General features: G+C 46.3%; 54 pseudogenes; all 54 read left to right on the top strand.

Moving 5' to 3' along the window:
• Window positions 1–214: 214 nt before the first annotated feature.
• On the top strand, window positions 215–333 carry LOC140291698 (5S ribosomal RNA; annotated as a pseudogene).
• Window positions 334–570: 237 nt separating this feature from the next.
• On the top strand, window positions 571–689 carry LOC140290041 (5S ribosomal RNA; annotated as a pseudogene).
• Window positions 690–958: 269 nt separating this feature from the next.
• Window positions 959–1,077, top strand: LOC140290040 (5S ribosomal RNA; annotated as a pseudogene).
• Window positions 1,078–1,346: 269 nt separating this feature from the next.
• LOC140288403 (5S ribosomal RNA) lies at window positions 1,347–1,465 on the top strand (annotated as a pseudogene).
• A 269-nt stretch (window positions 1,466–1,734) lies between these two features.
• On the top strand, window positions 1,735–1,853 carry LOC140291083 (5S ribosomal RNA; annotated as a pseudogene).
• A 269-nt stretch (window positions 1,854–2,122) lies between these two features.
• LOC140283022 (5S ribosomal RNA) lies at window positions 2,123–2,241 on the top strand (annotated as a pseudogene).
• A 269-nt stretch (window positions 2,242–2,510) lies between these two features.
• LOC140295709 (5S ribosomal RNA) lies at window positions 2,511–2,629 on the top strand (annotated as a pseudogene).
• Window positions 2,630–2,898: 269 nt separating this feature from the next.
• Window positions 2,899–3,017, top strand: LOC140291697 (5S ribosomal RNA; annotated as a pseudogene).
• Window positions 3,018–3,254: 237 nt separating this feature from the next.
• LOC140290586 (5S ribosomal RNA) lies at window positions 3,255–3,373 on the top strand (annotated as a pseudogene).
• Window positions 3,374–3,642: 269 nt separating this feature from the next.
• Window positions 3,643–3,761, top strand: LOC140294753 (5S ribosomal RNA; annotated as a pseudogene).
• Window positions 3,762–4,030: 269 nt separating this feature from the next.
• On the top strand, window positions 4,031–4,149 carry LOC140292240 (5S ribosomal RNA; annotated as a pseudogene).
• Window positions 4,150–4,421: 272 nt separating this feature from the next.
• On the top strand, window positions 4,422–4,540 carry LOC140292651 (5S ribosomal RNA; annotated as a pseudogene).
• A 657-nt stretch (window positions 4,541–5,197) lies between these two features.
• Window positions 5,198–5,316, top strand: LOC140292995 (5S ribosomal RNA; annotated as a pseudogene).
• A 397-nt stretch (window positions 5,317–5,713) lies between these two features.
• On the top strand, window positions 5,714–5,832 carry LOC140290585 (5S ribosomal RNA; annotated as a pseudogene).
• A 269-nt stretch (window positions 5,833–6,101) lies between these two features.
• Window positions 6,102–6,220, top strand: LOC140266966 (5S ribosomal RNA; annotated as a pseudogene).
• Window positions 6,221–6,491: 271 nt separating this feature from the next.
• On the top strand, window positions 6,492–6,610 carry LOC140312106 (5S ribosomal RNA; annotated as a pseudogene).
• Window positions 6,611–6,879: 269 nt separating this feature from the next.
• On the top strand, window positions 6,880–6,998 carry LOC140292994 (5S ribosomal RNA; annotated as a pseudogene).
• A 397-nt stretch (window positions 6,999–7,395) lies between these two features.
• On the top strand, window positions 7,396–7,514 carry LOC140282317 (5S ribosomal RNA; annotated as a pseudogene).
• Window positions 7,515–7,786: 272 nt separating this feature from the next.
• Window positions 7,787–7,905, top strand: LOC140296060 (5S ribosomal RNA; annotated as a pseudogene).
• Window positions 7,906–8,174: 269 nt separating this feature from the next.
• Window positions 8,175–8,293, top strand: LOC140301151 (5S ribosomal RNA; annotated as a pseudogene).
• Window positions 8,294–8,562: 269 nt separating this feature from the next.
• LOC140295708 (5S ribosomal RNA) lies at window positions 8,563–8,681 on the top strand (annotated as a pseudogene).
• Window positions 8,682–8,950: 269 nt separating this feature from the next.
• LOC140297093 (5S ribosomal RNA) lies at window positions 8,951–9,069 on the top strand (annotated as a pseudogene).
• Window positions 9,070–9,338: 269 nt separating this feature from the next.
• LOC140316811 (5S ribosomal RNA) lies at window positions 9,339–9,457 on the top strand (annotated as a pseudogene).
• A 272-nt stretch (window positions 9,458–9,729) lies between these two features.
• LOC140295707 (5S ribosomal RNA) lies at window positions 9,730–9,848 on the top strand (annotated as a pseudogene).
• Window positions 9,849–10,117: 269 nt separating this feature from the next.
• LOC140297092 (5S ribosomal RNA) lies at window positions 10,118–10,236 on the top strand (annotated as a pseudogene).
• A 269-nt stretch (window positions 10,237–10,505) lies between these two features.
• LOC140316805 (5S ribosomal RNA) lies at window positions 10,506–10,624 on the top strand (annotated as a pseudogene).
• Window positions 10,625–10,893: 269 nt separating this feature from the next.
• LOC140291052 (5S ribosomal RNA) lies at window positions 10,894–11,012 on the top strand (annotated as a pseudogene).
• A 269-nt stretch (window positions 11,013–11,281) lies between these two features.
• LOC140292372 (5S ribosomal RNA) lies at window positions 11,282–11,400 on the top strand (annotated as a pseudogene).
• Window positions 11,401–11,672: 272 nt separating this feature from the next.
• Window positions 11,673–11,791, top strand: LOC140289749 (5S ribosomal RNA; annotated as a pseudogene).
• Window positions 11,792–12,060: 269 nt separating this feature from the next.
• Window positions 12,061–12,179, top strand: LOC140292991 (5S ribosomal RNA; annotated as a pseudogene).
• A 397-nt stretch (window positions 12,180–12,576) lies between these two features.
• Window positions 12,577–12,695, top strand: LOC140282310 (5S ribosomal RNA; annotated as a pseudogene).
• Window positions 12,696–12,967: 272 nt separating this feature from the next.
• On the top strand, window positions 12,968–13,086 carry LOC140296059 (5S ribosomal RNA; annotated as a pseudogene).
• Window positions 13,087–13,355: 269 nt separating this feature from the next.
• Window positions 13,356–13,474, top strand: LOC140301150 (5S ribosomal RNA; annotated as a pseudogene).
• A 269-nt stretch (window positions 13,475–13,743) lies between these two features.
• On the top strand, window positions 13,744–13,862 carry LOC140295706 (5S ribosomal RNA; annotated as a pseudogene).
• Window positions 13,863–14,131: 269 nt separating this feature from the next.
• On the top strand, window positions 14,132–14,250 carry LOC140297091 (5S ribosomal RNA; annotated as a pseudogene).
• A 269-nt stretch (window positions 14,251–14,519) lies between these two features.
• LOC140316798 (5S ribosomal RNA) lies at window positions 14,520–14,638 on the top strand (annotated as a pseudogene).
• Window positions 14,639–14,910: 272 nt separating this feature from the next.
• On the top strand, window positions 14,911–15,029 carry LOC140295705 (5S ribosomal RNA; annotated as a pseudogene).
• A 269-nt stretch (window positions 15,030–15,298) lies between these two features.
• Window positions 15,299–15,417, top strand: LOC140297089 (5S ribosomal RNA; annotated as a pseudogene).
• A 269-nt stretch (window positions 15,418–15,686) lies between these two features.
• Window positions 15,687–15,805, top strand: LOC140316795 (5S ribosomal RNA; annotated as a pseudogene).
• Window positions 15,806–16,074: 269 nt separating this feature from the next.
• LOC140291051 (5S ribosomal RNA) lies at window positions 16,075–16,193 on the top strand (annotated as a pseudogene).
• Window positions 16,194–16,462: 269 nt separating this feature from the next.
• LOC140292371 (5S ribosomal RNA) lies at window positions 16,463–16,581 on the top strand (annotated as a pseudogene).
• Window positions 16,582–16,853: 272 nt separating this feature from the next.
• LOC140289748 (5S ribosomal RNA) lies at window positions 16,854–16,972 on the top strand (annotated as a pseudogene).
• Window positions 16,973–17,241: 269 nt separating this feature from the next.
• Window positions 17,242–17,360, top strand: LOC140299916 (5S ribosomal RNA; annotated as a pseudogene).
• A 269-nt stretch (window positions 17,361–17,629) lies between these two features.
• LOC140283016 (5S ribosomal RNA) lies at window positions 17,630–17,748 on the top strand (annotated as a pseudogene).
• Window positions 17,749–18,017: 269 nt separating this feature from the next.
• LOC140291576 (5S ribosomal RNA) lies at window positions 18,018–18,136 on the top strand (annotated as a pseudogene).
• Window positions 18,137–18,405: 269 nt separating this feature from the next.
• LOC140309546 (5S ribosomal RNA) lies at window positions 18,406–18,524 on the top strand (annotated as a pseudogene).
• Window positions 18,525–18,793: 269 nt separating this feature from the next.
• On the top strand, window positions 18,794–18,912 carry LOC140294992 (5S ribosomal RNA; annotated as a pseudogene).
• Window positions 18,913–19,181: 269 nt separating this feature from the next.
• LOC140316789 (5S ribosomal RNA) lies at window positions 19,182–19,300 on the top strand (annotated as a pseudogene).
• A 269-nt stretch (window positions 19,301–19,569) lies between these two features.
• Window positions 19,570–19,688, top strand: LOC140296911 (5S ribosomal RNA; annotated as a pseudogene).
• A 269-nt stretch (window positions 19,689–19,957) lies between these two features.
• LOC140294846 (5S ribosomal RNA) lies at window positions 19,958–20,076 on the top strand (annotated as a pseudogene).
• A 269-nt stretch (window positions 20,077–20,345) lies between these two features.
• Window positions 20,346–20,464, top strand: LOC140295126 (5S ribosomal RNA; annotated as a pseudogene).
• Window positions 20,465–20,736: 272 nt separating this feature from the next.
• Window positions 20,737–20,855, top strand: LOC140269395 (5S ribosomal RNA; annotated as a pseudogene).
• A 269-nt stretch (window positions 20,856–21,124) lies between these two features.
• Window positions 21,125–21,243, top strand: LOC140291008 (5S ribosomal RNA; annotated as a pseudogene).
• Window positions 21,244–21,512: 269 nt separating this feature from the next.
• On the top strand, window positions 21,513–21,631 carry LOC140300841 (5S ribosomal RNA; annotated as a pseudogene).
• Window positions 21,632–23,688: the final 2,057 nt, after the last annotated feature.

Below are 23,688 nucleotides of genomic sequence, written 5' to 3'. Positions count from 1 at the left end.
TGACACGTGAAGAAGCTGGTCATCTTCAGCTGCTGCTGCTTTGTTGATAGACACGAGGTGATCTGAGAGTCTCAGTTTCAGCTCCAGAGAATAATCACATCAAGGAGGAAGATGAACCCACTATAAGTCAGCCTTTTTCGGCAATTATCTGGTTATACAGAGGAAGTGTATGATTCCAGTACCTATATAATGCACATTTGTCACCGATATTGTTGCTTACGGCCACACCACCCTGAATAAGCCCAACCTCGTCTGATCTCGGAAGCCAAGCAGGGTTGGGCCTCCTTAGTACTTGGATGGGAGACTGCTTGGGAATACCAGGTGCTGTAAGCTTCTTCTCTTCTCTCTACCACCTGCATGTCTTTTGTTGCAACTTCTGATCACCCTGTGACACATGAGGAAGTTGGTCATCTTCAGCTGCTGCTGCTTTGTTGGCTGACACGAAGTGATCTGAGAGTCTCAGTTTCAGTTGCAGATAATGATCACATCAGAGAAGATGATTATCTGGTTCCATAGAGGAACCGTATGATTCCAGTACCTATATAATGCACATTTGTCAGAGACATTGTTGCTTACGGCCACACCACCCTGAATAAGCCCGACCTCGTCTGATCTCGGACGCCAAGCAGGGTTGTACCTGGTTAGTACTTGGATAGGAGACAGCTTGGGAATACCAGGTGCTGTAAGCTTTTTCTCTTCTCTCTACCACCTGCATGTCTTTTGTTGCAACGTCTGATCACCCTGTGACACGTGAAGAAGTTGGTCATCTTCAGCTGCTGCTGCTTTGTTGATAGACACGAGGTGATCTGAGAGTCTCAGTTTCAGTTGCAGAGAATGATCACATCAGAGAAGATGATTTGTCCGCTACACATCAGCCTTTCTGGGCAATTATCTGGTTGCATAGAGGAACCGTATGATTCCAGTACCTATATAATGCACATTTGTCAGAGACATTGTTGCTTACGGCCACACCACCCTGAATAAGCCCGACCTCGTCTGATCTCGGACGCCAAGCAGGGTTGTACCTGGTTAGTACTTGGATAGGAGACAGCTTGGGAATACCAGGTGCTGTAAGCTTTTTCTCTTCTCTCTACCACCTGCATGTCTTTTGTTGCAACGTCTGATCACCCTGTGACACGTGAAGAAGTTGGTCATCTTCAGCTGCTGCTGCTTTGTTGATAGACACGAGGTGATCTGAGAGTCTCAGTTTCAGTTGCAGAGAATGATCACATCAGAGAAGATGATTTGTCCGCTACACATCAGCCTTTCTCGGCAATTATCTGGTTGCATAGAGGAACCGTATGATTCCAGTACCTATATAATGCACATTTGTCAGAGACATTGTTGCTTACGGCCACACCACCCTGAATAAGCCCGACCTCGTCTGATCTCGGACGCCAAGCAGGGTTGTACCTGGTTAGTACTTGGATTGGAGTCAGCTTGGGAATACCAGGTGCTGTAAGCTTTTTCTCTTCTCTCTACCACCTGCATGTCTTTTGTTGCAACGTCTGATCACCCTGTGACACGTGAAGAAGTTGGTCATCTTCAGCTGCTGCTGCTTTGTTGATAGACACGAGGTGATCTGAGAGTCTCAGTTTCAGCTCCAGAGAATAATCACATCAAGGAGGAAGATGAATCCACTACAAGTCAGCCTTTTTCGGCAATTATCTGGTTATACAGAGGAAGTGTATGATTCCAGTACCTATATAATGCACATTTGTCACCGATATTGTTGCTTACGGCCACACCACCCTGAATAAGCCCAACCTCGTCTGATCTCGGAAGCCAAGCAGGGTTGCGCCTGGTTAGTACTTGAATGGGAGACCGCTTGGGAATACCAGGTGCCTTAAGCTTTTTCTCTTCTCTCTACCACCTGCATGTCTTTTGTTGCAACGTCTGATCACCCTGTGACACATGAGGAAGTTGGCCATCTTCAGCTGCTGCTGCTTTGTTGGAAGACACGAAGTGATCTGAGAGTCTCAGTTTCAGCTAAAGAGAATAATCACTTCAGGGAAGAAGATGTGCCCACTACAGATCAGCCTTTCTCAGCAATTATCTGGTTACATAGAGGAACCGTATGATTCCTGTACTTATATAATGCACATTTGTCAGACACATTGTTGCTTACGGCCACACCACCCTCAATATGCCTGACCTCGTCTGATCTCGGAAGCCAAGAAGAGTTGGGCCTGGTTAGTACTTTGGTGGGAGACCGCTTGAAAATACCAGGTGCTGTAAGCTTTTTCTCTTCTCTCTACCACCTGCATGTCTTTTTTTGCAACGTCTGATCACCCTGTGACACATGAGGAAGTTGGTCATCTTCAGCTGCTGCTGCTTTGTTGGCAGACACAGAGTGATCTGAGAGTCTCAGTTTCAGTTGCAGAGAATAATCACATCAGGGAAGAATATGTGCCCACTACAAGTCAGCCTTTCTCGGCAATTATCTGGTTTCATAGAGGAAGTGTATGATTCCAGTACCTATATAATGCACATGTGTCACAGAAATTGTTCCTTACGGCCACACCACCCTGAATAAGCCTGACCTCGTCTGATCTCGGAAGCCGAGGAGGGTTGGGCCTGGTTAGTACTTTAATGGGAGACTGCTTGGGAATACCAGGTGCTGTAAGCGTTTTCTCTTCTCTCTACAACCTACATGTCTTTTGTTGCAACGTCTGATCACCCTGTGACACGTGAAGAAGCTGGTCATCTTCAGCTGCTGCTGCTTTGTTGATAGACACGAGGTGATCTGAGAGTCTCAGTTTCAGCTCCAGAGAATAATCACATCAAGGAGGAAGATGAACCCACTATAAGTCAGCCTTTTTCGGCAATTATCTGGTTATACAGAGGAAGTGTATGATTCCAGTACCTATATAATGCACATTTGTCACCGATATTGTTGCTTACGGCCACACCACCCTGAATAAGCCCAACCTCGTCTGATCTCGGAAGCCAAGCAGGGTTGGGCCTCCTTAGTACTTGGATGGGAGACTGCTTGGGAATACCAGGTGCTGTAAGCTTCTTCTCTTCTCTCTACCACCTGCATGTCTTTTGTTGCAACTTCTGATCACCCTGTGACACATGAGGAAGTTGGTCATCTTCAGCTGCTGCTGCTTTGTTGGCTGACACGAAGTGATCTGAGAGTCTCAGTTTCAGTTGCAGATAATGATCACATCAGAGAAGATGATTATCTGGTTGCATAGAGGAACCGTATGATTCCAGTACCTATATAATGCACATTTGTCAGAGACATTTTTGCTTACGGCCACACCACCCTGAATAAGCCCGACCTCGTCTGATCTCGGACGCCAAGCAGGGTTGTACCTGGTTAGTACTTGGATGGGAGACAGCTTGGGAATACCAGGTGCTGTAAGCTTTTTCTCTTCTCTCTACCACCTGCATGTCTTTTGTTGCAACGTCTGATCACCCTGTGACACGTGAAGAAGTTGGTCATCTTCAGCTGCTGCTGCTTTGTTGGCTGACACGAAGTGATCTGAGAGTCTCAGTTTCAGTTGCAGATAATGATCACATCAGAGAAGATGATTTGCCCGCTACACATCAGCCTTTCTCGGCAATTATCTGGTTGCATAGAGGAACCGTATGATTCCAGTACCTATATAATGCACATTTGTCAGAGACATTGTTGCTTACGGCCACACCACCCTGAATAAGCCCGACCTCGTCTGATCTCCGACGCCAAGCAGGGTTGTACCTGGTTAGTACTTGGATAGGAGACAGCTTGGGAATACCAGGTGCTGTAAGCTTTTTCTCTTCTCTCTACCACCTGCATGTCTTTTGTTGCAACGTCTGATCACCCTGTGACACGTGAAGAAGTTGGTCATCTTCAGCTGCTGCTGCTTTGTTGATAGACACGAGGTGATCTGAGAGTCTCAGTTTCAGTTGCAGAGAATGATCACATCAGAGAAGATGATTTGTCCGCTACACATCAGCCTTTCTCGGCAATTATCTGGTTGCATAGAGGAACCGTATGATTCCAGTACCTATATAATGCACATTTGTCAGAGACATTGTTGCTTACGGCCACACCACCCTGAATAAGCCCGACCTCGTCTGATCTCGGACGCCAAGCAGGGTTGTACCTGGTTAGTACTTGGATAGGAGTCAGCTTGGGAATACCAGGTGCTGTAAGCTTTTTCTCTTCTCTCTACCACCTGCATGTCTTTTGTTGCAACGTCTGATCACCCTGTGACACATGAGGAAGTTGGTCATCTTCAGCTTCTGCTGCTTTGTTGGCAGACACGAAGTGATCTGAGAGTCTCATGTTCAGCTGGAGAAAATTATCACGTCAGGGAAGAAGATGATTTGCCCGCTACACATCAGCCTTTCTCGGCAATTATCTGGTTGCATAGAGGAACCGTATGATTCCAGTACCTATATAATGCACATTTGTCAGAGACATTGTTGCTTACGGCCACACCACCCTGAATAAGCCTGACCTCGTCTGATCTCGGACGCCAAGCAGGGTTGTACCTGGTTAGTACTTGGATAGGAGACAGCTTGGGAATACCAGGTGCTGTAAGCTTTTTCTCTTCTCTCTACCACCTGCATGTCTTTTGTTGCAACGTCTGATCACCCTGTGACACATGAGGAAGTTGGTCATCTTCAGCTGCTGCTGCTTTGTTGGCAGACACGAAGTGATCTGAGAGTCTCAGTTTCAGCTGAAGAGAATGATCACATCAGAGAAGATGATATGCCCACTACACATCAGCCTTTCTCGGCAATTATCTGGTTTCATAGAGGAAGTGTATGATTCCAGTACCTATATAATTCACATTTGTAACAAATATATTTGCTTACCGCCACACCACCCTGAATAAGCCCCACCTTGTCTTATCTCGGAAGCCAAGTAGGGTTGGGCCTGGTTAGTACTTAGATGGGAGACTGCTTGGGATTACCAGGTGCTGTAAGCTTTTTGTCTTCTCTTGACCACCTGCATGTCTTTTGTTGCAACGTCTGATCACCCTGTGACACATGAGGAAGTTGGTCATCTTCAGCTCCTGCTGCTTTGTTGGCAGACATGAGGTAATCTGAGAGTCTCAGTTTCAGCTGGAGAGAATAATCACATCAGAGAAGAAGATGTGCCCACTACAGATCAGCCTTTCTCAGCAATTATCTGGTTACATAGAGGAACCGTATGATTCCTGTACTTATATAATGCACATTTGTCAGACACATTGTTGCTTACGGCCACACCACCCTGAACATGCCCGACCTCGTCTGATCTCGGAAGCCAAGCAGGGTTGAGCCTCCTTAGTACTTGGATGGGAGACAGCTTGGGAATACCAGGTGCTGTAAGCTTTTTCTCTTCTCTCTACCACCTGCATGTCTTTTGTTGCAACGTCTGATCACCCTGTGACACATGAGGAAGTTGGTCATCTTCAGCTGCGGCTGCTTTGTTGGCTGACACGAAGTGATCTGAGAGTCTCAGTTTAAGTTGCAGAGAATGATCACATCAGAGAAGATGATTTGCCCGCTACACATCAGCCTTTCTCGGCAATTATCTGGTTGCATAGAGGAACCGTAGTTGGCAGACACGAAGTGATCTGAGAGTCTCAGTTTCAGCTGCAGAGAATAATCACGTCAGGGAAGAAGATGTGCCCACTACACATCAGCCTTTCTCAGCAATTATCTGGTTACATAGAGGAACCGTATGATTCCAGTACCTATATAATGCACATTTGTCAGAGACGTTGTTGCTTACGGCCACACCACCCTGAATAAGCCCGACCTCGTCTGATCTCGGACGCCAAGCAGGGTTGTACCTGGTTAGTACTTGGATGGGAGACAGCTTGGGAATACCAGGTGCTGTAAGCTTTTTCTCTTCTCTCTACCACCTGCATGTCTTTTGTTGCAACGTCTGATCACCCTGTGACACGTGAAGAAGTTGGTCATCTTCAGCTGCTGCTGCTTTGTTGATAGACACGAGGTGATCTGAGAGTCTCAGTTTCAGCTCCAGAGAATAATCACATCAAGGAGGAAGATGAACCCACTACAAGTCAGCCTTTTTCGGCAATTATCTGGTTATACAGAGGAAGTGTATGATTCCAGTACCTATATAATGCACATTTGTCACCGATATTGTTGCTTACGGCCACACCACCCTGAATAAGCCCGACCTCGTCTGATCTCGGAAGCCAAGCACGGTTGGGCCTGGTTAGTACTTGAATGGGAGACCGCTTGGGAATACCAGGTACCTTAAGCTTTTTCTCTTCTCTCTACCACCTGCATGTCTTTTGTTGCAACGTCTGATCACCCTGTGACCAAGAGGAAGTTGGTCATCTTCAGCTTCTGCTGCTTTGTTGGCAGACACGAAGTGATCTGAGAGTCTCATGTTCAGCTGGAGAAAATTATCACGTCAGGGAAGAAGATTATTTGCCCGCTACACATCAGCCTTTCTCGGCAATTATCTGGTTGCATAGAGGAACCGTATGATTCCAGTACCTATATAATGCACATTTGTCACCGATGTTGTTGCTTACGGCCACACCACCCTGAATAAGCCCAACCTCGTCTGATCTCGGAAGCCAAGCAGGGTTGGGCCTGGTTAGTACTTGAATGGGAGACCGCTTGGGAATACCAGGTGCCTTAAGCTTTTTCTCTTCTCTCTACCACCTGCATGTCTTTTGTTGCAACGTCTGATCACCCTGTGACACATGAGGAAGTTGGCCATCTTCAGCTGCTGCTGCTTTGTTGGAAGACACGAAGTGATCTGAGAGTCTCAGTTTCAGCTAAAGAGAATAATCACTTCAGGGAAGAAGATGTGCCCACTACAGATCAGCCTTTCTCAGCAATTATCTGGTTACATAGAGGAACCGTATGATTCCTGTACTTATATAATGCACATTTGTCAGACACATTGTTGCTTACGGCCACACCACCCTGAACATGCCCGACCTCGTCTGATCTCGGAAGCCAAGCAGGGTTGAGCCTCCTTAGTACTTGGATGGGAGACAGCTTGGGAATACCAGGTGCTGTAAGCTTTTTCTCTTCTCTCTACCACCTGCATGTCTTTTGTTGCAACGTCTGATCACCCTGTGACACATGAGGAAGTTGGTCATCTTCAGCTGCTGCTGCTTTGTTGGCTGACACGAAGTGATCTGAGAGTCTCAGTTTCAGTTGCAGAGAATGATCACATCAGAGAAGATGATTTGCCCGCTACACATCAGCCTTTCTCGGCAATTATCTGGTTGCATAGAGGAACCGTAGTTGGCAGACACGAAGTGATCTGAGAGTCTCAGTTTCAGCTGCAGAGAATAATCACGTCAGGGAAGAAGATGTGCCCACTACACATCAGCCTTTCTCGGAAATGATCTGGTTGCATAGAGGAACCGTATGATTCCAGTACCTATATAATGCACATTTGTCAGAGACATTGTTGCTTACGGCCACACCACCCTGAACATGCCCGACCTCGTCTGATCTCGGAAGCCAAGGAGGGTTGGGCCTAGTTAGTACTTGGATGGAAGACCTCTTGGGAATACCAGGTGCTTTAAGCTTTTTCTCTTCTCTCTACCACCTGCATGTCTTTTGTTGCAACGTCTGATCACCCTATGACACATGAGGAAGTTGGTCATCTTCAGCAGCTGCTGCTGCTTTGTTGGCAGACACGAAGTGATCTGAGAGTCTCAGTTTCAGTTGCAGAGAATGATCACATCAGAGAAGATTATTTGCCCGCTACACATCAGCCTTTCTCGGCAATTATCTGGTTGCATAGAGGAACCGTATGATTCCAGTACCTATATAATGCACATTTGTCAGAGACATTGTTGCTTACGGCCACACCACCTTGAAGAAGCCTGACCTCGTCTGATCTCGGACGCCAAGCAGGGTTGTACCTGGTTAGTACTTGGATGGGAGACAGCTTGGGAGTACCAGGTGCTGTAAGCTTTTTCTCTTCTCTCTACCACCTGCATGTGTTTTGTTGCAACGTCTGATCACCCTGTGACACATGAGGAAGTTGGTCATCTTCAGCTGTTGCTGCTTTGTTGGAAGACACGAAGTGATCTGAGAGTCTCAGTTTCAGCTGAAGAGAATAATCACGTCAGGGAAGAAGATGTGCCCACTACACATCAGCCTTTCTCAGCAATTATCTGGTTACATAGAGGAACCGTATGATTCCTGTACTTATATAATGCACATTTGTCACAGACATTGTTGCTTACGGCCACACCACCCTGAATATGCCTGACCTCGTCTGATCTCGGAAGCCAAGCAGAGTTGGGCCTGGTTAGTACTTGGGTGGGAGACCGCTTGAAAATACCAGGTGCTGTAAGCTTTTTCTCTTCTCTCTACCACCTGCATGTCTTTTTTTGCAACGTCTGATCACCCTGTGACACATGAGGAAGTTGGTCATCTTCAGCTGCTGCTGCTTTGTTGGCAGACACAGAGTGATCTGAGAGTCTCAGTTTAAGTTGCAGAGAATGATCACATCAGGGAAGAAGATATGCCCATAACAAGTGAGCCTTTCTCGGAAATTATCTGGTTACATAGAGGAAGTGTATGATTCCAGTACTTATATAATGCACATTTGTCACAGTTATTGTTCCTTACGGCCACACCACCCTGAATAAGCCTGACCTCGTCTGATCTCGGAAGCCGAGGAGGGTTGGGCCTGGTTAGTACTTTAATGGGAGACTGCTTGGGAATACCAGGTGCTGTAAGCGTTTTCTCTTCTCTCTACAACCTACATGTCTTTTGTTGCAACGTCTGATCACCCTGTGACACATGAGGTATTTGGTCATCTTCAGCTGCGGCTGCTTTGTTGGCAAACACAAAGTGATCTGAGAGTCTCAGTTTCAGCTGAAGAGAATGATCACGTCAGGGAACAAGATGTGCCCACTACACATCAGCCTTTCTCTGCAATTATCTGGTTGCATAGAGGAACCGTATGATTCCAGTACCTATATAATGCACATTTTTCAGAGATATTGTTGCTTACGGCCACACCACCCTGAACATCCCCTTCCTCGTCTGATCTCGGAAGCCAAGCACAGTTGGGCCTGGTTTGTACTTGGATGGAAGACCTCTTGGGAATACCAGGTGCTTTAAGCTTTTTCTCTTCTCTCAACCACCTGCATGTCTTTTGTTGCAATGTCTGATCACCCTGTGACACATGAGGAAGTTGGTCATCTTCAGCTGCTGCTGCTTTGTTGGCAGACACGAAGTGATCTGAGAGTCTCATTTTCAGCTGGAGAGAATTATCACGTCAGGGAACAAGATATGCCCGCTACATATCAGCCTTTCTCTGCAAATATCTGGTTACATAGAGGAACCATATGATTTGATTACCTATATAATGCGCATTTGTCACAGAGATTGTTGCTTACGGCCAAACCACCCTGAATATGTCCAACCTCGTCTGATCTCGGAAGCCAAGGAGGGTTGGGCCTGGTTAGTACTTTGATGGGAGACCGCTTGGGAATACCAGGTGCTGTAAGCTTTTTCTCTTCTCTCTACCACCTGCATGTCTTTTGTTGCAACGTCTGATCACCCTGTGACACATGAGGAAGTTGGTCATCTTCAGCAGCTGCTGCTGCTTTGTTGGCAGACACGAAGTGATCTGAGAGTCTCAGTTTAAGTTGCAGAGAATGATCACATCAGGGAAGAAGATATGCCCATAACAAGTGAGCCTTTCTCGGAAATTATCTGGTTACATAGAGGAAGTGTATGATTCCAGTACTTATATAATGCACATTTGTCACAGTTATTGTTCCTTACGGCCACACCACCCTGAATAAGCCTGACCTCGTCTGATCTCGGAAGCCGAGGAGGGTTGGGCCTGGTTAGTACTTTAATGGGAGACTGCTTGGGAATACCAGGTGCTGTAAGCGTTTTCTCTTCTCTCTACAACCTACATGTCTTTTGTTGCAACGTCTGATCACCCTGTGACACATGAGGTATTTGGTCATCTTCAGCTGCGGCTGCTTTGTTGGCAAACACAAAGTGATCTGAGAGTCTCAGTTTCAGCTGAAGAGAATGATCACGTCAGGGAACAAGATGTGCCCACTACACATCAGCCTTTCTCTGCAATTATCTGGTTGCATAGAGGAACCGTATGATTCCAGTACCTATATAATGCACATTTTTCAGAGATATTGTTGCTTACGGCCACACCACCCTGAACATCCCCTTCCTCGTCTGATCTCGGAAGCCAAGCACAGTTGGGCCTGGTTTGTACTTGGATGGAAGACCTCTTGGGAATACCAGGTGCTTTAAGCTTTTTCTCTTCTCTCAACCACCTGCATGTCTTTTGTTGCAATGTCTGATCACCCTGTGACACATGAGGAAGTTGGTCATCTTCAGCTGCTGCTGCTTTGTTGGCAGACACGAAGTGATCTGAGAGTCTCATTTTCAGCTGGAGAGAATTATCACGTCAGGGAACAAGATATGCCCGCTACATATCAGCCTTTCTCTGCAAATATCTGGTTACATAGAGGAACCATATGATTTGATTACCTATATAATGCGCATTTGTCACAGAGATTGTTGCTTACGGCCAAACCACCCTGAATATGTCCAACCTCGTCTGATCTCGGAAGCCAAGGAGGGTTGGGCCTGGTTAGTACTTTGATGGGAGACCGCTTGGGAATACCAGGTGCTGTAAGCTTTTTCTCTTCTCTCTACCACCTGCATGTCTTTTGTTGCAACGTCTGATCACCCTGTGACACATGAGGAAGTTGGTCATCTTCAGCTTCTGCTGCTTTGTTGGCAGACACGAAGTGATCTGAGAGTCTCAGTTTCAGTTGCAGAGAATGATCACATCAGAGAAGATGATTTACCCGCTACACATCAGCCTTTCTCGGCAATTATCTGGTTGCATAGAAGAACCGTATGATTCCAGTACCTATATAATGCACATTTGTCAGAGACATTGTTGCTTACGGCCACACAACCCTGAACATGCCCGACCTCGTCTGATCTCGGAAGCCAAGCACAGTTGGGCCTGGTTTGTACTTGGATGGAAGACCTCTTGGGAATGCCAGGTGCTGTAAGCTTTTTCTCTTCTCTCTACCACCTGCATGTCTTTTGTTGCAACGTCTGATCACCCTGTGACACATGAGGAAGTTGGTCATCTTCAGCTACTGCTGCTTTGTTGGCAGACACAAAGTGATCTGAGAGTCTCAGTTTCAGCTGCAGAGAATAATCACGTCAGGGAAGAAGATGTGCCCACTACACATCAGCCTTTCTCGGAAATGATCTGGTTGCATAGAGGAACCGTATGATTCCAGTACCTATATAATGCACATTTGTCAGAGACATTGTTGCTTACGGCCACACCACCCTGAACATGCTCGACCTCGTCTGATCTCGGAAGCCAAGGAGGTTTGGGCCTGGTTAGTACTTGGATAGGAGACCTCTTGGGAATACCAGGTGTGGTAAGCTTTTTCTCTTCTCTCTACCACCTGCATGTCTTTTGTTGCAACGTCTGATCACCCTGTGACACATGAGGAAGTTGGTCATCTTCAGCAGCTGCTGCTGCTTTGTTGGCAGACACGAAGTGATCTGAGAGTCTCAGTTTAAGTTGCAGAGAATGATCACATCGGGGAAGAAGATATGCCCATAACAAGTGAGCCTTTCTCGGAAATTATCTGGTTACATAGAGGAAGTGTATGATTCCAGTACTTATATAATGCACATTTGTCACAGTTATTGTTGCTTACGGCCACACCACCCTGAATATACCCGACCTCGTCTGATCTCGGAAGCCAAGCACGTTTGAGCCTGGTTAGTACTTGGATGGTAGACTGCTTGGGAATACCAGGTGCTGTAAGCGTTTTCTCTTCTCTCTACAACCTGCATGTCTTTTGTTGCAACGTCTGATCACCCTGTGACACATGAGGAAGTTGGTGATCTTCAGCTGCTGCTGCTTTGTTGGCAGACACCAAGTGATCTGAGAGTCTCAGTTTCAGCTAAAGAGAATAATCACTTCAGGGAAGAAGATGTGCCCACTACAGATCAGCCTTTCTCAGCAATTATCTGGTTACATAGAGGAACCGTATGATTCCTGTACTTATATAATGCACATTTGTCAGACACATTGTTGCTTACGGCCACACCACCCTGAACATGCCCGACCTCGTCTGATCTCGGAAGCCAAGCAGGGTTGAGCCTCCTTAGTACTTGGATGGGAGACAGCTTGGGAATACCAGGTGCTGTAAGCTTTTTCTCTTCTCTCTACCACCTGCATGTCTTTTGTTGCAACGTCTGATCACCCTGTGACACATGAGGAAGTTGGTCATCTTCAGCTGCTGCTGCTTTGTTGGCTGACACGAAGTGATCTGAGAGTCTCAGTTTCAGTTGCAGAGAATGATCACATCAGAGAAGATGATTTGCCCGCTACACATCAGCCTTTCTCGGCAATTATCTGGTTGCATAGAGGAACCGTAGTTGGCAGACACGAAGTGATCTGAGAGTCTCAGTTTCAGCTGCAGAGAATAATCACGTCAGGGAAGAAGATGTGCCCACTACACATCAGCCTTTCTCGGAAATGATCTGGTTGCATAGAGGAACCGTATGATTCCAGTACCTATATAATGCACATTTGTCAGAGACATTGTTGCTTACGGCCACACCACCCTGAACATGCCCGACCTCGTCTGATCTCGGAAGCCAAGGAGGGTTGGGCCTAGTTAGTACTTGGATGGAAGACCTCTTGGGAATACCAGGTGCTTTAAGCTTTTTCTCTTCTCTCTACCACCTGCATGTCTTTTGTTGCAACGTCTGATCACCCTATGACACATGAGGAAGTTGGTCATCTTCAGCAGCTGCTGCTGCTTTGTTGGCAGACACGAAGTGATCTGAGAGTCTCAGTTTCAGTTGCAGAGAATGATCACATCAGAGAAGATTATTTGCCCGCTACACATCAGCCTTTCTCGGCAATTATCTGGTTGCATAGAGGAACCGTATGATTCCAGTACCTATATAATGCACATTTGTCAGAGACATTGTTGCTTACGGCCACACCACCTTGAAGAAGCCTGACCTCGTCTGATCTCGGACGCCAAGCAGGGTTGTACCTGGTTAGTACTTGGATGGGAGACAGCTTGGGAGTACCAGGTGCTGTAAGCTTTTTCTCTTCTCTCTACCACCTGCATGTGTTTTGTTGCAACGTCTGATCACCCTGTGACACATGAGGAAGTTGGTCATCTTCAGCTGTTGCTGCTTTGTTGGAAGACACGAAGTGATCTGAGAGTCTCAGTTTCAGCTGAAGAGAATAATCACGTCAGGGAAGAAGATGTGCCCACTACACATCAGCCTTTCTCAGCAATTATCTGGTTACATAGAGGAACCGTATGATTCCTGTACTTATATAATGCACATTTGTCACAGACATTGTTGCTTACGGCCACACCACCCTGAATATGCCTGACCTCGTCTGATCTCGGAAGCCAAGCAGAGTTGGGCCTGGTTAGTACTTGGGTGGGAGACCGCTTGAAAATACCAGGTGCTGTAAGCTTTTTCTCTTCTCTCTACCACCTGCATGTCTTTTTTTGCAACGTCTGATCACCCTGTGACACATGAGGAAGTTGGTCATCTTCAGCTGCTGCTGCTTTGTTGGCAGACACAGAGTGATCTGAGAGTCTCAGTTTAAGTTGCAGAGAATGATCACATCAGGGAAGAAGATATGCCCATAACAAGTGAGCCTTTCTCGGAAATTATCTGGTTACATAGAGGAAGTGTATGATTCCAGTACTTATATAATGCACATTTGTCACAGTTATTGTTCCTTACGGCCACACCACCCTGAATAAGCCTGACCTCGTCTGATCTCGGAAGCCGAGGAGGGTTGGGCCTGGTTAGTACTTTAATGGGAGACTGCTTGGGAATACCAGGTGCTGTAAGCGTTTTCTCTTCTCTCTACAACCTACATGTCTTTTGTTGCAACGTCTGATCACCCTGTGACACATGAGGTATTTGGTCATCTTCAGCTGCGGCTGCTTTGTTGGCAAACACAAAGTGATCTGAGAGTCTCAGTTTCAGCTGAAGAGAATGATCACGTCAGGGAACAAGATGTGCCCACTACACATCAGCCTTTCTCTGCAATTATCTGGTTGCATAGAGGAACCGTATGATTCCAGTACCTATATAATGCACATTTTTCAGAGATATTGTTGCTTACGGCCACACCACCCTGAACATCCCCTTCCTCGTCTGATCTCGGAAGCCAAGCACAGTTGGGCCTGGTTTGTACTTGGATGGAAGACCTCTTGGGAATACCAGGTGCTTTAAGCTTTTTCTCTTCTCTCAACCACCTGCATGTCTTTTGTTGCAATGTCTGATCACCCTGTGACACATGAGGAAGTTGGTCATCTTCAGCTGCTGCTGCTTTGTTGGCAGACACGAAGTGATCTGAGAGTCTCATTTTCAGCTGGAGAGAATTATCACGTCAGGGAACAAGATATGCCCGCTACATATCAGCCTTTCTCTGCAAATATCTGGTTACATAGAGGAACCATATGATTTGATTACCTATATAATGCGCATTTGTCACAGAGATTGTTGCTTACGGCCAAACCACCCTGAATATGTCCAACCTCGTCTGATCTCGGAAGCCAAGGAGGGTTGGGCCTGGTTAGTACTTTGATGGGAGACCGCTTGGGAATACCAGGTGCTGTAAGCTTTTTCTCTTCTCTCTACCACCTGCATGTCTTTTGTTGCAACGTCTGATCACCCTGTGACACATGAGGAAGTTGGTCATCTTCAGCAGCTGCTGCTGCTTTGTTGGCAGACACGAAGTGATCTGAGAGTCTCAGTTTAAGTTGCAGAGAATGATCACATCAGGGAAGAAGATATGCCCATAACAAGTGAGCCTTTCTCGGAAATTATCTGGTTACATAGAGGAAGTGTATGATTCCAGTACTTATATAATGCACATTTGTCACAGTTATTGTTCCTTACGGCCACACCACCCTGAATAAGCCTGACCTCGTCTGATCTCGGAAGCCGAGGAGGGTTGGGCCTGGTTAGTACTTTAATGGGAGACTGCTTGGGAATACCAGGTGCTGTAAGCGTTTTCTCTTCTCTCTACAACCTACATGTCTTTTGTTGCAACGTCTGATCACCCTGTGACACATGAGGTATTTGGTCATCTTCAGCTGCGGCTGCTTTGTTGGCAAACACAAAGTGATCTGAGAGTCTCAGTTTCAGCTGAAGAGAATGATCACGTCAGGGAACAAGATGTGCCCACTACACATCAGCCTTTCTCTGCAATTATCTGGTTGCATAGAGGAACCGTATGATTCCAGTACCTATATAATGCACATTTTTCAGAGATATTGTTGCTTACGGCCACACCACCCTGAACATCCCCTTCCTCGTCTGATCTCGGAAGCCAAGCACAGTTGGGCCTGGTTTGTACTTGGATGGAAGACCTCTTGGGAATACCAGGTGCTTTAAGCTTTTTCTCTTCTCTCAACCACCTGCATGTCTTTTGTTGCAATGTCTGATCACCCTGTGACACATGAGGAAGTTGGTCATCTTCAGCTGCTGCTGCTTTGTTGGCAGACACGAAGTGATCTGAGAGTCTCATTTTCAGCTGGAGAGAATTATCACGTCAGGGAACAAGATATGCCCGCTACATATCAGCCTTTCTCTGCAAATATCTGGTTACATAGAGGAACCATATGATTTGATTACCTATATAATGCGCATTTGTCACAGAGATTGTTGCTTACGGCCAAACCACCCTGAATATGTCCAACCTCGTCTGATCTCGGAAGCCAAGGAGGGTTGGGCCTGGTTAGTACTTTGATGGGAGACCGCTTGGGAATACCAGGTGCTGTAAGCTTTTTCTCTTCTCTCTACCACCTGCATGTCTTTTGTTGCAACGTCTGATCACCCTGTGACACATGAGGAAGTTGGTCATCTTCAGCTTCTGCTGCTTTGTTGGCAGACACGAAGTGATCTGAGAGTCTCAGTTTCAGTTGCAGAGAATGATCACATCAGAGAAGATGATTTACCCGCTACACATCAGCCTTTCTCGGCAATTATCTGGTTGCATAGAAGAACCGTATGATTCCAGTACCTATATAATGCACATTTGTCAGAGACATTGTTGCTTACGGCCACACAACCCTGAACATGCCCGACCTCGTCTGATCTCGGAAGCCAAGCACAGTTGGGCCTGGTTTGTACTTGGATGGAAGACCTCTTGGGAATGCCAGGTGCTGTAAGCTTTTTCTCTTCTCTCTACCACCTGCATGTCTTTTGTTGCAACGTCTGATCACCCTGTGACACATGAGGAAGTTGGTCATCTTCAGCTACTGCTGCTTTGTTGGCAGACACAAAGTGATCTGAGAGTCTCAGTTTCAGCTGCAGAGAATAATCACGTCAGGGAAGAAGATGTGCCCACTACACATCAGCCTTTCTCGGAAATGATCTGGTTGCATAGAGGAACCGTATGATTCCAGTACCTATATAATGCACATTTGTCAGAGACATTGTTGCTTACGGCCACACCACCCTGAACATGCTCGACCTCGTCTGATCTCGGAAGCCAAGGAGGTTTGGGCCTGGTTAGTACTTGGATAGGAGACCTCTTGGGAATACCAGGTGTGGTAAGCTTTTTCTCTTCTCTCTACCACCTGCATGTCTTTTGTTGCAACGTCTGATCACCCTGTGACACATGAGGAAGTTGGTCATCTTCAGCAGCTGCTGCTGCTTTGTTGGCAGACACGAAGTGATCTGAGAGTCTCAGTTTAAGTTGCAGAGAATGATCACATCAGGGAAGAAGATATGCCCATAACAAGTGAGCCTTTCTCGGAAATTATCTGGTTACATAGAGGAAGTGTATGATTCCAGTACTTATATAATGCACATTTGTCACAGTTATTGTTGCTTACGGCCACACCACCCTGAATATACCCGACCTCGTCTGATCTCGGAAGCCAAGCACGTTTGAGCCTGGTTAGTACTTGGATGGTAGACTGCTTGGGAATACCAGGTGCTGTAAGCGTTTTCTCTTCTCTCTACAACCTGCATGTCTTTTGTTGCAACGTCTGATCACCCTGTGACACATGAGGAAGTTGGTGATCTTCAGCTGCTGCTGCTTTGTTGGCAGACACCAAGTGATCTGAGAGTCTCAGTTTCAGCTGCAGAGAATAATCACATCAGGGAAGAAGATGTGCCCACTACACATCAGCCTTTCTCGGAAATGATCTGGTTGCATAGAGGAACCGTATGATTCCAGTACCTATATAATGCACATTTGTCAGAGACATTGTTGCTTACGGCCACACCACCCTGAATATACCCGACCTCGTCTGATCTCGGAAGCCAAGGAGGGTTGGGCCTGGTTAGTACTTTAATGGGAGACTGCTTGGGAATACCAGGTGCTGTAAGCGTTTTCTCTTCTCTCAACAACCTGCATGTCTTTTGTTGCAACGTCTGATCTCCCTGTGACACATGAGGAAGTTGGTCATCTTCAGCTTCTGCTGCTTTGTTGGCAGACACGAAGTGATCTGAGAGTCTCAGTTTCAGCTGAAGAGAATAATCACGTCAGGGAAGAAGATGTGCCCACTACACATCAGCCTTTCTCAGCAATTATCTGGTTACATAGAGGAACCGTATGATTCCTGTACTTATATAATGCACATTTGTCACAGACATTGTTGCTTACGGCCACACCACCCTCAATATGCCTGACCTCGTCTGATCTCGGAAGCCAAGAAGAGTTGGGCCTGGTTAGTACTTTGGTGGGAGACCGCTTGAAAATACCAGGTGCTGTAAGCTTTTTCTCTTCTCTCTACCACCTGCATGTCTTTTTTTGCAACGTCTGATCACCCTGTGACACATGAGGAAGTTGGTCATCTTCAGCTGCTGCTGCTTTGTTGGCAGACACAGAGTGATCTGAGAGTCTCAGTTTCAGTTGCAGAGAATAATCACATCAGGGAAGAATATGTGCCCACTACAAGTCAGCCTTTCTCGGCAATTATCTGGTTTCATAGAGGAAGTGTATGATTCCAGTACCTATATAATGCACATGTGTCACAGAAATTGTTCCTTACGGCCACACCACCCTGAATAAGCCTGACCTCGTCTGATCTCGGAAGCCAAGGAGGGTTGGGCCTGGTTAGTACTTTAATGGGAGACTGCTTGGGAATACCAGGTGCTGTAAGCGTTTTCTCTTCTCTCTACAACCTGCATGTCTTTTGTTGCAACGTCTGATCACCCTGTGACACATGAGGAAGTTGGCCATCTTCAGCTGCTGCTGCTTTGTTGGAAGACACGAAGTGATCTGAGAGTCTCAGTTTCAGCTGAAGAGAATAATCACGTCAGGGAAGAAGATGTGCCCACTACACATCAGCCTTTCTCAGCAATTATCTGGTTACATAGAGGAACCGTATGATTCCTGTACCTATATAATGCACATTTGTCACAGACATTGTTACTTACGGCCACACCACCCTGAATTTGCCTGACCTCGTCTGATCTCGGAAGCCAAGCAGTGTTGGGCCTGGTTAGTACTTGGGTGGGAGACCTTTTGGGAATACCAGGTGCTGTAAGGTTTTTCTCTTCTCTCTACCACCTGCATGTGTTTTGTTGCAACGTCTGATCACCCTGTGACACATGAGGTATTTGGTCATCTTCAGCTGCGGCTGCTTTGTTGGCAAACACGAAGTGATCTGAGAGTCTCAGTTTCAGCTGAAGAGAATGATCACGTCAGGGAACAAGATGTGCCCACTACACATCAGTCTTTCTCTGCAATTATCTGGTTGCATAGAGGAACCGTATGATTCCAGTACCTATATAATGCACATTTTTCAGAGACATTGTTGCTTACGGCCACACCACCCTGAACATGCCCGCCCTCGTCTGATCTCGGAAGCCAAGCACAGTTGGGCCTGGTTTGTACTTGGATGGAAGACCTTTTGGGAATACCAGGTGCTTTAAGCTTTTTCTCTTCTCTCAACCACCTGCATGTCTTTTGTTGCAATGTCTGATCACCCTGTGACACATGAGGAAGTTGGTCATCTTCAGCTGCTGCTGCTTTGTTGGCAGACACGAAGTGATCTGAGAGTCTCATTTTCAGCTGGAGAGAATTATCACGTCAGGGAAGAAGATATGCACACAACAAGTTAGCCTTTCTCTGCAATTATCTGGTTACATAGAGGAACCATATGATTTGATTGCCTATATAATGCGCATTTGTCACAGAGATTGTTGCTTACGGCCAAACCACCCTGAATATGTCCAACCTCGTCTGATCTCGGAAGCCAAGGAGGGTTGGGCCTGGTTAGTACTTTGATGGGAGACCGCTTGGGAATACCAGGTGCTGTAAGCTTTTTTTCTTCTCTCTACCACCTGCATGTCTTTTGTTGCAACGTCTGATCACCCTGTGACACATGAGGAAGGTGGTCATCTTCAGCTGCTGCTGCTTTGTTGGCAGACACGAAGTGATCTGAGAGTCTCAGTTTCAGCTGAAGAGAATGATCACATCAGAGAAGATGATATGCCCGCTACACATCAGCCTTTCTCGGCAATTATCTGGTTGCATAGAGGAACCATATGATTCCAGTACCTATATAATGCACATTTGTCAGAGACATTGTTGCTTACGGCCACACAACCCTGAACATGCCCGACCTCGTCTGATCTCGGAAGCCAAGCACAGTTGGGCCTGGTTTGGACTTGGATGGAAGACCTCTTGGGAATACGAGGTGCTGTAAGCTTTTTCTCTTCTCTCTACCACCTGCATGTCTTTTGTTGCAACGTCTGATCACCCTGTGACACATGAGGAAGTTGGTCATCTTCAGCTTCTGCTGCTTTGTTGGCAGACACAAAGTGATCTGAGAGTCTCAGTTTCAGCTCGAGAGAATAATCACGTCAGGGAAGAAGATGTGCCCACTACTTATCAGCTTTTCTTGGCAATTATCTGGTTACATAGAGGAACTGTATGATTCCAATATCTTTATAATGCACATTTGTCACAGTTATGGTTGCTTACCGCCACACCACCCTGAATATGCCTGACCACGTCTGATCTCGGAAGCCAAGCAGGTTTGGGCCTGGTTAGTACTTGGATGATAGACTCTCTGGGAATACCAGGTGCTGTAAGCTTTTTCTCTTCTCTCTACCACCTGCATGTCTTTTGTTGCAACGTCTGATCACCCTGTGACACATGAGGAAGTTGGTCATCTTCAGCTGCTGCTGCTTTGTTGGCAGACACAAAGTGATCTGAGAGTCTCAGTTTCAGCTGCAGAGAATAATCACGTCAGGGAAGAAGATGTGCCCACTACACATCAGCCTTTCTCGGAAATGATCTGGTTGCATAGAGGAACCGTATGATTCCAGTACCTATATAATGCACATTTGTCAGAGACACTGTTGCTTACGGCCACACCACCCTGAACATGCTCGACCTCGTCTGATCTCGGAAGCCAAGGAGGTTTGGGCCTGGTTAGTACTTGGATGGAAGACCTCTTGGGAATGCCAGGTATGGTAAGCTTTTTCTCTTCTCTCTACCACCTGCATGTCTTTTGTTGCAACGTCTGATCACCCTGTGACACATGAGGAAGTTGGTCATCTTCAGCAGCTGCTGCTGCTTTGTTGGCAGACACGAAGTGATCTGAGAGTCTCAGTTTCAGCTGCAGAGAATGATCACATCAGGGAAGAAGATGTGCCCATAACAAGTGAGCCTTTCTCGGAAATTATCTGGTTACATAGAGGAAGTGTATGATTCCAGTACTTATATAATGCACATTTGTCACAGTTATTGTTGCTTACGGCCACACCACCCTGAATATACCCGACCTCGTCTGATCTCGGAAGCCAAGCAGGTTTGAGCCTGGTTAGTACTTGGATGGTAGACTGCTTGGGAATACCAGGTGCTGTAAGCGTTTTCTCTTCTCTCTACAACCTGCATGTCTTTTGTTGCAACGCCTGATCACCCTGTGACACATGAGGAAGTTGGTCATCTTCAGCTGCTGCTGCTTTGTTGGCAGACACCAAGTGATCTGAGAGTCTCAGTTTCAGCTGCAGAGAATAATCACATCAGGGAAGAAGATGTGCCCATAACAAGTCAGCCTTTCTCTGCAATTATCTGGTTACATAGAGGAAGTGTATGATTCCAGTACCTATATAATGCACATTTGTCACAGAAATTGTTCCTTACGGCCACACCACCCTGAATATGCCCGACCTCGTCTGATCTCGGAAGCCAAGGAGGGTTGGTCCTGGTTAGTACTTTAATGGGAGACTGCTTGGGAATACCAGGTGCTGTAAGCGTTTTCTCTTCTCTCTACAACCTGCATGTCTTTTGTTGCAACGTCTGATCACCCTGTGACACATGAGGAAGTTGGTCATCTTCAGCTGCTGCTGCTTTGTTGGAAGACACGAAGTGATCTGAGAGTCTCAGTTTCAGTTGCAGAGAATGACCACATCAGAGAAGATAATATGCCCGCTACACATCAGCCTTTCTCGGCAATTATCTGGTTGCATAGAGGAACCGTATGATTCCAGTACCTATATAATGCACATTTGTCAGAGACATTGTTGCTTACGGCCACACCACCCTGAACATGCCTGACCTCGTCTGATCTCGGAAGCCAAGCAGTGTTGGGCCTGGTTAGTACTTGGATGGGAAATCTCTTGGGAATACCAGGTGCTGTAAGCTTCTTCTCTTCTCTCGACCACCTGCATGTCTTTTGTTGCAACGTCTGATCATCCTGTGACACATGAGGAAGTTGGTCATCTTCAGCAGCTGCTGCTTCTTTGTTGGCAGACACGAAGTGATCTGAGAGTCTCAGTTTCAGCTGCAGAGAATAATCACATCAGGGAGGAAGATGTGCCCACTACAAGTCAGCCTTTCTCGGCAATTATCTGGTTACATAGAGGAAGTGTATGATTCCAGTACTTAGCAGCCACCACCCCAAGGCCCCTAAGGGACCCCGCCCCACACCGCAAGACAGCCCCACCTGCAAGCCCCCAAAACTGCCCTCCAAGCCCGACACACAGTCCCCCCCAGCAATCACCAACCCAGTCCCCACGACCCGAGAGACCACCAGACGCCCGAAGCCACACAGCCCCCCCCCAGCACACACCCAACCGCCCAGAGCGACGGGACAGCAACCCACCACCACCACTATGTGATAAAGCTAATCAGCGGGGACCAGAGAGAATGAAATTCAGCCAATTGATGTTTGAAAGAGGCAGACATTGTTTCCATGCTAATGTAATCTAAAAGAACATTTCTAAACTGGTTAATACACAGATTGTTCTTCGCTTTCCAGTTCATGAGAATAGTTTTCTTTGCGATACATAACACTGTGATGACCATGTGTGCTGAGTTCATTTCCATGTTGATGTTGTCTAAGTCACCCAGTATGCACAGTGTGGGGCATGCAGGAATGCTACACTTTAGCCATGTTGATAGGTCCGTACAGACTTCAAACCAGACCTTCTGGACAGGCGCACAAAACCACAAAGCGTGTGCATAATCATCAGGTGTGTTATCTGTGCAATGTGAGCAGATGTTTGAGCGTGTTAGACCCATCCTTAACATCCTTTGTCCTGTATAGTGTGTTCTATGAAGAATTTTGTATTGTATGAGCTGTAAATTAGGATTTCGAGTCATTCTGAAGGTGTTCAAACATATTTGTGGCCAGAAGCTATGACTAGAACTGATGGATAAATCTGCCTCCCATTTTTAGGATGGTAAAGACATTGTGTCATCTATCTTAGACAATAATTTATGTATTTTTGATAGTAGTTTTGGGATGCAGATGCTTAGAAATTCTGCTACTCTAATCGGGAGTTGTAAGCCAATAGGTTACAGTATATATCAAAATGGTTTAAACCTAGCCCAATAGATGAACCATGGATGAATATAGAACAAGCATTGTGTGATAATCTGGAAATCTCTGACCTGCCACTTATTAGTCAAAACGTAAAAAAATCACAAATGTTTTAAAAGCATTAACATCAGCACCTCTCTGACAGCCTGGTGGGAATTTCTAAAAATAACAAAGTCTTCACTTGTCCCGTGTAAGCTTACACCCATCTGGAACAATCCTGACATCCTGCAAAACAAAAAAATGCTAAACTTTACTCTGTGGAAGATCAAAGGAATCAAACATCTGGAACATATAATCCAAAATGGAAATTTTATTTCATTTGATGAGCTCATATCACAACATGAGATAGGCAGCAATAAATTCCTAGAATATCAACAACTTAAGTCTATAATAAGAAAGAAATATATCCTCCACCAACCAGACTTACAACTCCCGATTAGGGTAGCAGAATTTCTAAGCATCTGCACCCCAAAACTACTATCAAAAATATATAAAGTATTGTGAGGGAGAAAGTGGGCAACCCGGTCTTGTACCTCTCTGCAGACTGAAGCTTGGAGAAGTTTGATCATTTGTCCTGACACTTGCATTTGGGGAGCTATATAATATCCTTATCCAGTTGATGAAGTGTGACCCAAACCCGAACTGGTAGAACTGGGAGCACGGCCCTCTGGGCAGCCTACATACCCAAAGAGCCCCGCCCACCAGATGCAACTCAGTGCAACCACCCCGCAAGACCTAATGTGTATGTGTGTGTTTGATAAGTAGTGATGTCTAAGGTGTAATTAAAACAGGGGTGGGGAACTGCAGAGTGCAGCCAAGGGGACCGCCTACGTGGCCCCATCCACTACACCCCACAGAACACACACGCCCCCAAAAC

The sequence above is a fragment of the Leuresthes tenuis genome, unplaced genomic scaffold, assembly GCF_036924035.1.
Source record: "Leuresthes tenuis unplaced genomic scaffold, fLeuTen1.0.hap1 SCAF_1, whole genome shotgun sequence".
Taxonomy (NCBI): Eukaryota; Metazoa; Chordata; class Actinopteri; order Atheriniformes; family Atherinopsidae; genus Leuresthes; species Leuresthes tenuis.
Note: the sequence above shows the minus strand (reverse complement) of the source record. Positions and strands in the feature narration are given on the sequence as shown.